Source organism: Hibiscus syriacus, unplaced genomic scaffold (genome assembly GCF_006381635.1).
Source record: "Hibiscus syriacus cultivar Baekdansim isolate YM2019G1 unplaced genomic scaffold, ASM638163v2 tig00113096_pilon, whole genome shotgun sequence".
NCBI lineage: Eukaryota > Viridiplantae > Streptophyta > Magnoliopsida > Malvales > Malvaceae > Hibiscus > Hibiscus syriacus.
In genome coordinates this window covers 982,002-994,627 of record NW_024063440.1, presented here as the reverse complement: position 1 = coordinate 994,627, position 12,626 = coordinate 982,002, and positions in this window count along the sequence as shown.

Below are 12,626 nucleotides of genomic sequence, written 5' to 3'. Positions count from 1 at the left end.
TTCTGAATGACTGATGATCTGTTAGCTATCAAACCCCTTTTTATAGGAATTTTGATTCTTAAATCCTATTAAAATATAGAAGTTTCACGGTTCCCACTTAATAATTGCTAAGTACCTCCGGAAAATAACTAGATCCTCTAGTGTGTTCCTTATGTGCTACATGATTGTTTTATCTATTTTGAAATACGTTTCACCGAAATGTATGATTTACTGATTTTACAGAAAAATATAATCGTTCCTGATTCATGGATCATGGGATCTACTTGTTACTACTTGAACTGTTTTACTGGGACATTTTAGGGGTAGGCTGAAGTATGGAGGTTAAGCTCTAATCAAGCTGGTAATTCCTTACTGAGCTAAGGTAACCATTGGGTAGGCTTCGAGGCCCTAAGAAACGTTTTTAGGTAGGATATCAGGCCCCAAGGCACTCCCTTGTATAAGTCATGGGATTGCATATAGTGTATAGATGAAAGGCAATTATGTGGTTTATTTCATTGTCACTCATATAGGATTTTATTGGATCACGATCCTGATATTACAGTTTATTGTTAAATTTTATTTCTAATGGATATTGTATGAGTAGGATTCTGGAGTATGAAGGTTCAGCTCTGATCATTACAGACCTAAGGAGACCATTGGGTAGGCCCATAGTCCCCAAGGTACTCCCTTAGGGTGGCTTCACTATTGTGTGCTTAGGGTAAGTCCTTATGGATGCAGTTATGAGGAACATAACTGCAAACGGTGTTCAGTTGAAGGGTATTACTGTGTTTTTTAAAATATATTTTAAACTATAAACATCTTTAAAGGATTTATATACGTTACTCTGTTTTGTTGGAACACACTATACATCCTATTCTAATCTCCTGAACTTGGTCCTCTGAATGTTTCCTATGAACTACAATCTTCATGTGTTTTACTAGAAAAAATATTAGTGGAACCACAATTCATCCTGAAAATATGTAGACGTCGAAATCAATAAGGAAATATTTATGCTTTTCATTTATCTGCATGTCCTTCAGCATCACTTGGTAGTTCTGTATTATTGAGCTTCCCAAAGCACACTCTTTACTCACAATTTCAAGTTAAAAGAATTGATCCAGTACAACTATCGACATCCATAAAGGAGTTCCACTGGTGTTGCTTACGGAGTACGGTGCATGTGATTAGGGGGCATGTAGGTTGTATTCTGTTTCTATATCCGAGTCTGAAACTTGTATGATTTTAATTCTGTTTATAATATATGAATGGTTTTTCTGAACTTGTATTTTAATTGTAAATTGTTTTATGATTTTACGCGTTTTAACAAAATTTTAATTTTTCCTAGATTTTTACGTGGGTCGCTCCGGTGGCCCTAATGTGACACCTCGGATCGGATCAGGTCACCCACACCGGTCGGTGGGTGTTACAATATCATCCAATACTAATTGCAAAGTCTAATAGTTAACATGTTATAACAGATGTTAAGATGAACATTTCTGAAGTAAAGGAAAAAAATAATTTTAGTGATACTGCATCTAGATACTGCAGATTTAAAACTATTAGAGTTACTACGTGTTTCTTCCATTCTTTATAGTTCCTATGAGTGTTTGAACAGATAACTCTTTTTTTTATGTGTGTTTCACTTGAAGACGATGAAAGAAAAAAGTTCAATAAAATTGAACAGTTGTGATAATATGAGTTGTGAAGTTTAAGTAGCATAAATGCATCATACTACTTGACCGTTACCATCTTTTGAATTCAACGACTATGCCAAGCAAAATGAGGAGAAAGTAATTATACAAGTTTATTTTTGAAGTTCTTGGCCTCTTCTTCTTCAAAATTCCTTCATGTAACCTTATAAAAATTTGTGCTCAATTGTGCCATGTTCATTCTTTTGGTTATTCATTTCTATTTACTATGAGCTGATTTGCAGGAATTGGAGAGGTTGTCTCAAAATAGTGAGAATGTTTTGGATGCCACAAAGAAGTTTGAAAAGCTGGTAATTGATAAGAGAGAAACTGATTGTTTGTCTGCTACTGCTCTTGGGTTAGCTGCATAATCAACAACGTCTAAGGTATTCTTTTCCAAAGGTTATCGTATGTTCGCTAGTCTTTCATTGTCAAGTCTTGTGTTGTTTCTGTTTTTATGTCATGTAATAAATTGTCAAGTCTTGTGTTGTTTCTATTTTTTTGTCATTAAAAATATAATATTTCTTGGTTCTAACCTTGGATCATGAAAATGCAACTGCTGAGAATGAGCCATGGATGATTACGCTTGATGCTCCTAGTTTTATTTCAGTAATGCAACATGCTCATAACCGTGCTTTGCGTGAGGAAGTTTATCGTGCTTATATAACACGGGCATCAAGTAGTGATTTGGATAATACACCAATCATCAATCAGATATTGAAACTTCGGTTGGAGAAGGCTAAGCTTCTCAATTACAATAATTATGCTGAGGTCTGACTCCGGAGTATATTTAAGACTGCATCGTTTTCACAGGCTAACTAAATCATTATTGATACGACAAAATCATTCCCAGAATCCACAATCTTATGTGTTATTTTAGATATATGTTTTGTTTATTCTAGTTAACAATGTTAAACTACATTATATTTCACTTTAATGTAAACTTTGATTTATTATTATGGATTTCAAGTTTGTTATTATGAATTTCAAGTTTATTGGATAATGCTACTAAGTTAAAATTTTAAATTTGGGTAATAAAAGAGCATAAAACAACATTTGAAAATTCAGTTTTAATTAGCGGAATTTGTATAATAAAACGCCACTAAATACATAGTCAATATCGGTGTTTGTAAAACAAAATGCCACTAAAGTTCAAGATCTTTTGCGTCGCTTATATATAAAAACCACTATATACGTTGTCAATATTGGCATTTTACTTTCACAAACGTCACTATATGTCAGATCATTTAGCGGCACTTTTGGAAACAAATGCCACTAAACAAAAAATAAATAGTGGCGTTTAAATAAATGTCGCTAAAGATCATAACCTTTAGCGGGGTTTGTAAAATAAATGCCGTTAAAAAGCATAATCGTTAGCGGTATTTTTTTTTTTGCGCCAGAAGGGTTTTTAGCAGCGCTTAAAAACACCGTTATATGACTAAAAAATGCCACTAAAAACCTGTTTTACTATAGTGACATAAAGCTCTCTTAAGTGGATTCAAAGTAGTTAGCTAGATTGTTGATACCAACAGATGTGAGAAGGGAGTAATGACTCAAATTGTCGATTATAGTCCCTCGACCGTTAACTTCATTTTTAGTCCCCTATATCTTCATTTTTAGTCCCCTATATCTTCTTCTTCTAAGTATTGGAAGACCTGGAGACTGAAGCATTAATGCTTGAGTGGGGATTGAACGAGAAGGCTACAATTTGAAATAATTATGCCTTTTATTGTGTGAGGGTATTGTTTTATTGGATTATTAAGAAATAAAAGCCTCGAAACTACGTCTACTCCCCTTTGTTATATAAAAAATTATGCTGCATTTTCCATGCAAATCCCTTAGTTTTTGAACCTACACGTCCACTTGCTTCCTTTATATTTCAGTTAACCTTTCTTGGATTTCAGAATTTATAAATGTATATATATATGATTTACTCTTAACCCACATAGACTCAAGCTCTAGGTTATGTTTTTTACCCTGGAAAATCTAGCAAAAAACATTTCCGTAATAGTCGTGGTTGAGTTTCAGTCACAGAAATACAACCGTGAAGTTAAAGCCTCTCCTCAGAGAAAGGGTAATGGCTTCTCCACCAAGTGTGCCTCCTTGGTAAAGCATCAACGTGCTCGAATCTACATCATGTGCTAATGTGTTACCATGCTCCTTTGCTGGTACGTTCATGAAGATGACAAGCCAAACAGCAATACCAGACATACTCTTCTGCGTAAAATATGTTTTTTCTTGACTACCTAATATCAATCATGATCTCCAGGTTAAATGTTACTTAGTATTAGGCTGTTATTAAAGATTTTTTTCCTTTAATTTCCTTGTCCTGGGTATTTGGAGAAGTAAACGCTTCTTACAATTGTAATAGTTAAACTATATAATGTAATGTAGTGTATGTTTGAACTGCACATACAACTTTGAATGTTAATCATCGACACTGTAGAAGTTGGATTTCAGATTGAAAATTATTTTCTTTACACTTGGAAAAATTATACGACCTATGGTCTTTAATCAGTAGTAGTTGCTTAAGGCATAGTTAATGCATCTTGTATCCTTTAGAAATAAGATTAAGGCATAATTAACGCATCATGTATCCACTAGCAAGAAGTTGCAAAAAAATAAGCATACATTTTCCTAGAATCACACAACAATCACAACAATCTACTAAGCTTGTGTCTTAGCATATCAGGAACATGGTTGAGTGGTACAATCATATTGAGCAGGTGAAGTAAAGTGACAGTTGTAACCTAGTGGTTAGTTTATTAGGGTGTTTAGTTAGGGTTAACTAATCACATGGCTGATAACTTCGTAAAAAGGCTATATTTAGGGCATTTTTACTTAAGTTATTGATTGTCTAAAAGCTCATATAGGATCATATAGTTGCATTTAGGAGCATATAGTTGCATGTGGTGGATATATATTTTTTCCGGGGCATTTTATTTTGAAAATGATGTTGTATTTTGGGGAAAGTTTCTTTGTTTGATGAAGTGCATGATTTTGGAGCAAGGATGCGAAAGGAGAATTACCGTGACAAATTGGGAATGCTGAGCAGAATGCGAATATCATGGCAACTCAGACGTCATTTTTGGAGAAGAAAAGACAAAAAAAGATATTTTTATAAAAAGTTAATTGTCCTTGTCTGCACGTACCCTCAGCTGCCAGCCACTTAGGAGGGGACCACTGCCACTTTTGTACCACCCCTCATGTGAAGGGAATGAACCCACTAAATTTTGGACTTGATTTGAGAATTGATTTTAGACCTTTTGAGCTTATATTCTTGAGAAAGGAGAGGAGATGCAGCTGGAAGAAAAAGCTTCCACCTTTTTTCCTTCATATTTATTGTGATGTTCCTCCATTAGTAAGCTTGAAGGAGTGGCGAGCTAGGTGTCCGAGAGGAGCTAGCGAGTTAGGGAAGTTTGTTGTGACCGGTGGGAGCTCCGGTAGTGTGTGTCGAAGGATTTTCCTCCATCCATTTGCTTTTTTTTATCACTTATCATATTTGGGTTGTATGGAACGGATGAATTTCATGTTTCGTTTCATGGAATATTTGAACTCCACCATGAACTAGCTTTATTTAGTGGGAGTTCATTATGGATGCTTAAGTTTTTCTTTAATGGATGATTGTTATTTTTTTATGTTTTTATTTGTTTTGCTTATGGTGCTTAATGACTTAAGGTTGTAGGAGATATGAGAGTAGTCATTCCTTAGGAGACTATTTAGTGTTCGAGATAAACAAAAACTCATCTTTAGTGTTCAAGAGAAACTAAGGAGGATTAACATAAGCAATGGGGTTTAGACCTAATCCACACTTAGAAATAAGGCTAGGATTTCAATCGACTAAAAGAATTAGTGCTCGATCGAGAGGTTAGATGCAAGTGCTAACGCTGAGTGGTATTGTTGTGACATATTATGCTAATTTGAACTAATAGGATCCCTGCACCTGTTAACACCGAGAGATATTGCCATGGCATTCTCAACCTGTCGAGTCCCTTGACTAGAGATAGCATAGGGCACATTTAGTAAACTCTGTCGGGTAACCAAGGCATAAAAGTAAGATCATCCTAAAAAGATAAACTTAAGTTTCTTAAGTGACTCATATCATTCATTTTCAGTAGCTTGTTGTGTGAGAAATATCAAGTCATTTTATTCAAATCTAGTGTTTATTTTTTGTTTTGCCTTTACATTTTCATTTGATTTCACTACACATAATTTATTTTTCCACGATATCTCCATTTACTGCCACATCATACTATCATTCCATCCCCACCAACATACATTTCATATTGCCTCAACATTCTCATTAGAACATACCATCATACTAACTATACTTAGATAAAGTGGTTCTTTCCTTTGATTGAACTTATAAATTTCATCCAATCCTTGTGGAGACGATACTTACTCATCACTTGTTCGATTGTGTATACTTGCACATACTTCGCGTCCATATTTAGTACTCATAAAACACGGACAAATTTCTGGCGTCGTTGCCGGGGATTGGACACTGGAAGTTAATTAGTTTTGTCAAAGCATTTTTATTTTACTTCTTCATTTTTTTGTATATTTTTACTTGTTATTTTCCTTGTGTTTCTCAGGTTTTTGTTGGTGTATGACCCGAGGATATCCCAAAGGACCACTACTTCCAATTAAACTTGAGATTGAACGACTTTTTAACAAATGAGACATACTCAATGTGCTCAAGCAAACATGTATCAAATTGGATATTAAGGAATTGGTCAAGTGGAATATCAGAATGTCGAGGCAATTTCAAATGCAACTAGGCCTTGTGTTATTCGAGATCATATAAACCCTAACTTGGATGACCTAAATCCTGGAATTGTGGCACCCGATATCCAGGCATCCAATTTGAGCTCAAACCAATCATGTTCAATATTCAAAATTCTATAGGACAGTTTGGGAGCATGCCTCATAAAGATGCCAGACAACACATTTGTACCTTCTTGGATGTGTATGATTATTTCTGACAACTAGGAGTGTACGAGGATGAATTGAAGTTAAAATTATTTCCATATTCTTTGCGTGACCGAGAAACGACTTGGTTGAGTGTGTTACATCTGGCTCGATGCAATCTTGGATTGATTTGGGATCGGTATAAAGGATTGCTTCACAAATGTCCTAATCATGGTTTTCAAGATTGGACTCAAGTAGTAATCTTCTACAATGGAGTCAATGCACCCTTGAGGATGATGCTAGATGCCTCGGCAAATGGGACATTGCTCGATAAATCAGTTGTAAAGGCATTTGACATCCTGAATAAGATTACCAATAATGATTATCAGTTCCCATCTTCAAGGCTTAGAGCCGGGTGAAAAGCTCCTAGGACATTCGAGCTGGATACTAAAGATTTCATGTCCGCTGAACTTTCTGATGTCACCAATATGTTGAAGAATTTCCAACGATCAAGTAAGGTGAAAGAAGTGAAGACAACCAACTCAGAATGTCTATTATGCCATGGCACTCACCATGAGAGCGAGTGTCCGACCAATAAGGAGTCTATCAACTATGTAGGTAACTACAATCGAGGAAATACCAACCCCTATTCTAACACCTACAACCTTGGATGGCGTCATCATCCAATTTTCTCTTAGGGAAATCAAGGAACCAACAATGCTACTCAGTCCGCTAGGCAACAGATCCATGCAAGAGAATTTCATAATTTCTCTTGCGTTATGGTTATTATCGACGACCAGTTCACATCTACTTCTTTAGTTTGTGGGTATCGAAACTGTTGCATCGGTTTGGAATGTCATTATTAATTTTTTTGCTAATTGCTACACTACAACAATAATGAGCCTTCATTATAAACTTGGCTCGATCAATAAGGGTAAAGAGAGTATGCTATCATATATTACCCAAATTAAGGAAGTGTGTGATGCACTTGAAGCCTGTGGTAGTGCAGTGTTTGATATTGAGAAAATTACTACTTTACTTAATGGTTTACCCATTGAATTTAAGCTTTTAATAGCGGTTATTACAACCACCACAGAATCGTTCACAGTGCATGGTGTCAAATCTATTCTTATAGATGCCGAGGCTCAGCTAAAGGGTTTTACAGCTCAGTCGCAAGCCTATCATCCTATAAATACAAATATGGCTTAGGTTTCTACTGATGATAATCAATGGAGGTTAACTTGACACCATCAAGGTAATAGAGGACGTTCTGGTGGATGGGGTCTTGGTTGTATGCGTCTGCAATGTCATTTTTTGGGGGGAAATGGGCGTTATGTTGACAGATGCTGGTATAGGTTTGACTAGACTTTCTCGGGTGTTTTGGCAAACACTAGCAGTGCAACAAGTGATATTATGAGTGTGCTTGTGAGCAAACATAAACAATCACAATCATTTTTTGTGTGTTGTAGCCACTCTACTCAGCACAAGCATGCTTTTGGAAGCTCGAATACTTGGGTGATGGACTCAGGTGCCACTCACCATGTGACTCCTGATGAGGCTAAGGTGGTTCATGGGTCAGACTTCTCTGTGCCAAGTAAACTTGTTGTAGGCAATGGTCATATGTTATCCATATGTAAAGTTAGGCAATCAACATTTCTTTCACCCTCGTGTACACTTGTGATTAATAACCTTTTTCATGTTTCTTCTATTACTAAAAATCTCCTCTCTGTGTCTAAGTTTGCTTGTAATAATCGGGTGTATTTTGAATTCCATACGAAGACTTGTAGTGTTCGAGATGAGGACACTGGTGAGGTGCTAATGTGAGGGAAGGATAATCAAGGTTTATACCATTTTGCTGATGATTTTTCTAGAAGGAATAAATATTTTCAACATGTTGAGGCCAATATTGTTACTAGTTCCTTTAATGCTTTGTATGAACTATGTCATGGGATGCTTGGGCATCATGCTCATACCGCACTAGTGCAAGCTTGTAAATGTGCAAGTGTTGTACTACCATTGAAAATCAATGAAAATAGTCGTGATGTTTGTATGACATGTTGTATGGGAAAGATTTCGTTTGATAATTCTTCTATTGTTTACAATGAGCCTTTTTCTCTTATGTTTACTAACCTATGGGGGCATCGCATATAGTTTCTAGTGGATTTTATTATTATGTTTCTTTTGTTAAGTGATAACTCGACACTATTGGGTGTATCTGTTGAAATGGAAGAGTGATGCTCTTCAGACCTTTAAAGTGTTCCACAAGATGATAAAGACACAATTTAATGGGGTTCATAAATAAGTTCAGAGTGACTTAGGATGAGAGTTTAGAAGTTTGTAAGTTCTGCTTTTGGAAAAATGTATTGAACACAGGCTATCATGTCTATACATCTCTGAGCAAAATGGTGTGGTGGATAGGAAGTATAGGAATATTGTTGAACTTGCTTTAGTTCTTATGGCTCTGGCTCAAGCCTCGGTTCCTTTTCGATTTTGGTTGTATGTTATTGCTTTTGCTGCTTACTAAATCAATAGACTTCCTACATGAGTGTTACATGGAAAGTCTCTATATGAAGCTTTGTTTAACAAAGTACCAGATTAAGTTTATAAAAGTCTTTGGGTGTAGGTGTTATTCGCATATCCGACCGTACTAGAGACATAAGCTGTATTTTCCTTGGATATAGTTCACAACATAATGGATATTTATGTTTAGCAATTGATGGTCGAATGTATATTTCTCAGCATGTAATTTTTTATGAAAATTGTTTTCCATTTGCAGATGGTTTATGTCGTGATAATATGACTGAAAGTGGTGTTGCACAAGTTGTAGAGAAAAATACGATACATGTGGTTGATGGTGCTCATCATGTTTGCATAATCAATGATTATGAACTGCATGGCTTGTCTCATGAGATGCATGAATTTTCAGCTGGGGTTTCGATTGTTCAACAGGTTCTTAAAACTAACATTGGCCATGATGTTATGCATTCTAGTGCTAATACACCTAGTTTTGTAGGTTTCGTGCCAGTTGGTGCTAGTGTGCCATCCTTTATAGATGCTACTCTAGATGTTTTTACGAGATCTATTACCTCATGTGTAAGACAGTGTTATGGGTCCATCGCTCAGTCAAACTACTGGTTTAACTGAGTCTTCACCTGCTATGGGCATCTTGTTTGGTACAAATGATGCTGTGAATAATGAAGAACCTATTGATAACTCCATAAAAAACTATATTCTAGGTCTTTCTACTTAAGTTATTGATTGTCTAAAAGCCATTGACATAAAATTTTAGCTACATATAGTTGAATTTAGAACATATTTTCATGTGGTGGATAAATTTTGCCTAGGAAAAGTTTATTTGGCTAAACTGATGCTGCTGATGAGAAAGAGTGTTTATTGGTTGTGATGATGTAAGAAATGACTAAGGAAGAATTCATTTGTTGAGACAAATTAATTTGCTAGGGCCAGTGGAACTGAAGACGATAACATTCAGGAATAAATTTTCTTGCCAAGGTGAGTTTTATCTTGCAAGTCTTGATAACGTCACTTAGCCAGTTGGCATATTCACCTCACGTGCAATCATGCCCTCATCAAGGAATTTGACAACTACCAGTTTCTATGTTATTCACAAAAAGGGATTAACTTTAAGGATATTTAGGGAATTTCCAAGGGCACTAAACCCTAGAAATTCCCACTATAAATACCCCCATTATAACTCTTCATAAAGTGTTCAGAATCATATAAATAAAATAACCTAGACTTGGAAAAAGGCGGTCGCTGCATATTCTTTACCACCATTCCCTACTCGTCCATCCTTTGTTCCCTCCATAGCCAGGCTTCGCCAGACCAGCGGCTAGGCCCTGGACAGAGGCTAGCCACTGGAGCAGTCATGGTGGTGGTCTGATGTCACGGCAAAGCTCTATTCTGGGAGATTTTCTTCCTCTTATTCTTCATTTTCATATCTTTTAAGAGCTTGTACTTAAAGATTGATTTTTGGGATGACATTTATCACACCATGAACTATTTTATTTAGTGTTGGATGATGCTTTGATGATACTTTATTCAATTGTTAAAGAATGATTACGTTTGTTTATGCTAAGTGTTATTTTGTTCAATGTTTTAATATTTTACCTTGACACTGTAAGAGCTTTTGAGAGATTGCCTGGTTCCACGGTAAAACATTCCTAGTCTTTGTAAGAGCTTTTGAGAGATTGTTATTTTTCTAGGAGTTGATACTTAATATCGAGAGAGTTAAGTTAAATCTATATGAACAAGGGAACTAATATGGGATGGGGAGGTTCTAATATGTCTTAGAGATAATGAGAGGGTTTCAAACGACTAAAAAGGGTAAATATTTGAGTAAGATAGGCGAAAAGCTACAGTTTACGCTGAGGGGTATTACCGCAACAATAGTTTGACAAACCAAAGGTTGTAGTTCCTGTCGAGTAGTATTGTCATAGTAAAAGTCCTAGAATACTTTAGTAAATCTTGTCGGGCATAATAGGCATAACATACTAGATCATCCTAGACATAGAATAATTTCTCGTCATAGCAAATCCAACCCTAGTGTTCCTTTAGAAGTCTGATTGTGTGAGGTTGCCAGTTTATTTACAGAGTTTTGACAACTTTAGCCTTAACAACTTTTATTTGTTTACCTTCGCATATTTTTCTTTCATCGACAATTTTTTTCTGCTCACTTCACTTTACAATTTTTCCTTCCTCGACCATACTTTTTCCATCTGTTCATACCATTTACCACTGCATATTTTCCTTGTTTATATTACTAGATTTAGATACTTAGGATTAGTTAGTGACATCTATTCCTAGATGTAGCAATCTTTTAAAAGCCCTTCAATCCCTGTGGAGACGATTCTCACTCACTACTATATTACTTGCATCGATTGTGTATACTTGCACAGATTTACGTACCATAACAAACACATTTACATGCAATCAAGTTTTTGGCACTATTGCTGGGGATTGGCAATTGGTGTTTTTAAAAGTTTCATTATAGCATTATCTTGTTTTTTTCTTTATAGATTTATTCGCTATTTTTGTTTACCTTTTTTAGGTGTTGTGTGGTTGCATGACTTGTAGAAGTCCAAAGGAACCATTATCTCATTTTGAACCTGAGATTGAAAAAAATTTCTATTAAAGAAGATGTGTTCAAGGAGCTCAAAGAACTATATATGAAAGTCAAAATGAAGTAGATGAACCTAAAGAAATAAATGTCACAACAAATAAAAATACAAAGAATGATGCAAGACCACAAACTATTAGAGATCACTTATCTCCCACCTTGGACGACCTAAAACCTGCTATTGTAGCTCCCAAGATTCAAGCATCCCACTTCGAGCTCAAACCGATTATGTTTGACATGTTGGACTTGATTGGACAGTTTGGTGGTGCTCCTCATGAGGATGCAAAGCAATATTTTCGAGCATTTTTTGAGGTCTGTAACTCATTTTGACAACAAGGTGTGCATGAAGATGTGCTGAAATTGAAGTTATTTCCGTATTCTTTGAAAAATTACGTTAGGGCATGGCTTAATAGACTATCTTCCAGCTCGATAAGGTCTTGGGTAGATTTGTGCAAACAATTTTTGCTATGAAATAATCCACCCAATATGAACAACCATCTTAGGAATGCCATAATATATTTTTGCCAAGGCGATGAAGAGTCTATGTATGAGTGTTGGGACCGATACAAAACTTGCTTTTCAAGTGCACCAATCATGGATTCCACGACTGGAATCAAGTTGTGATGTTCTACAATGGAGTCAACGCACCTACTCGCATGATGTTGGATGCCTAAGTGAATAGAACCTTGCTTGATAGATCACCGGATAAAGCCTTTGATATCCTTGATCGAATAGCCAACAACGACTATCAATTCCCATCTGAAAGGCTTAGAACTGATAGGAAAATATCTGGGGCGTATGAACTTGACGGTAAGGATTCAGTTTCTGCCCAACTTTCTGCATAACTAACATGCTGAATAATATGCAGTGTTCCAACGAGGTGAAGGAAGTCAAGGTAACCCGCTCAACTT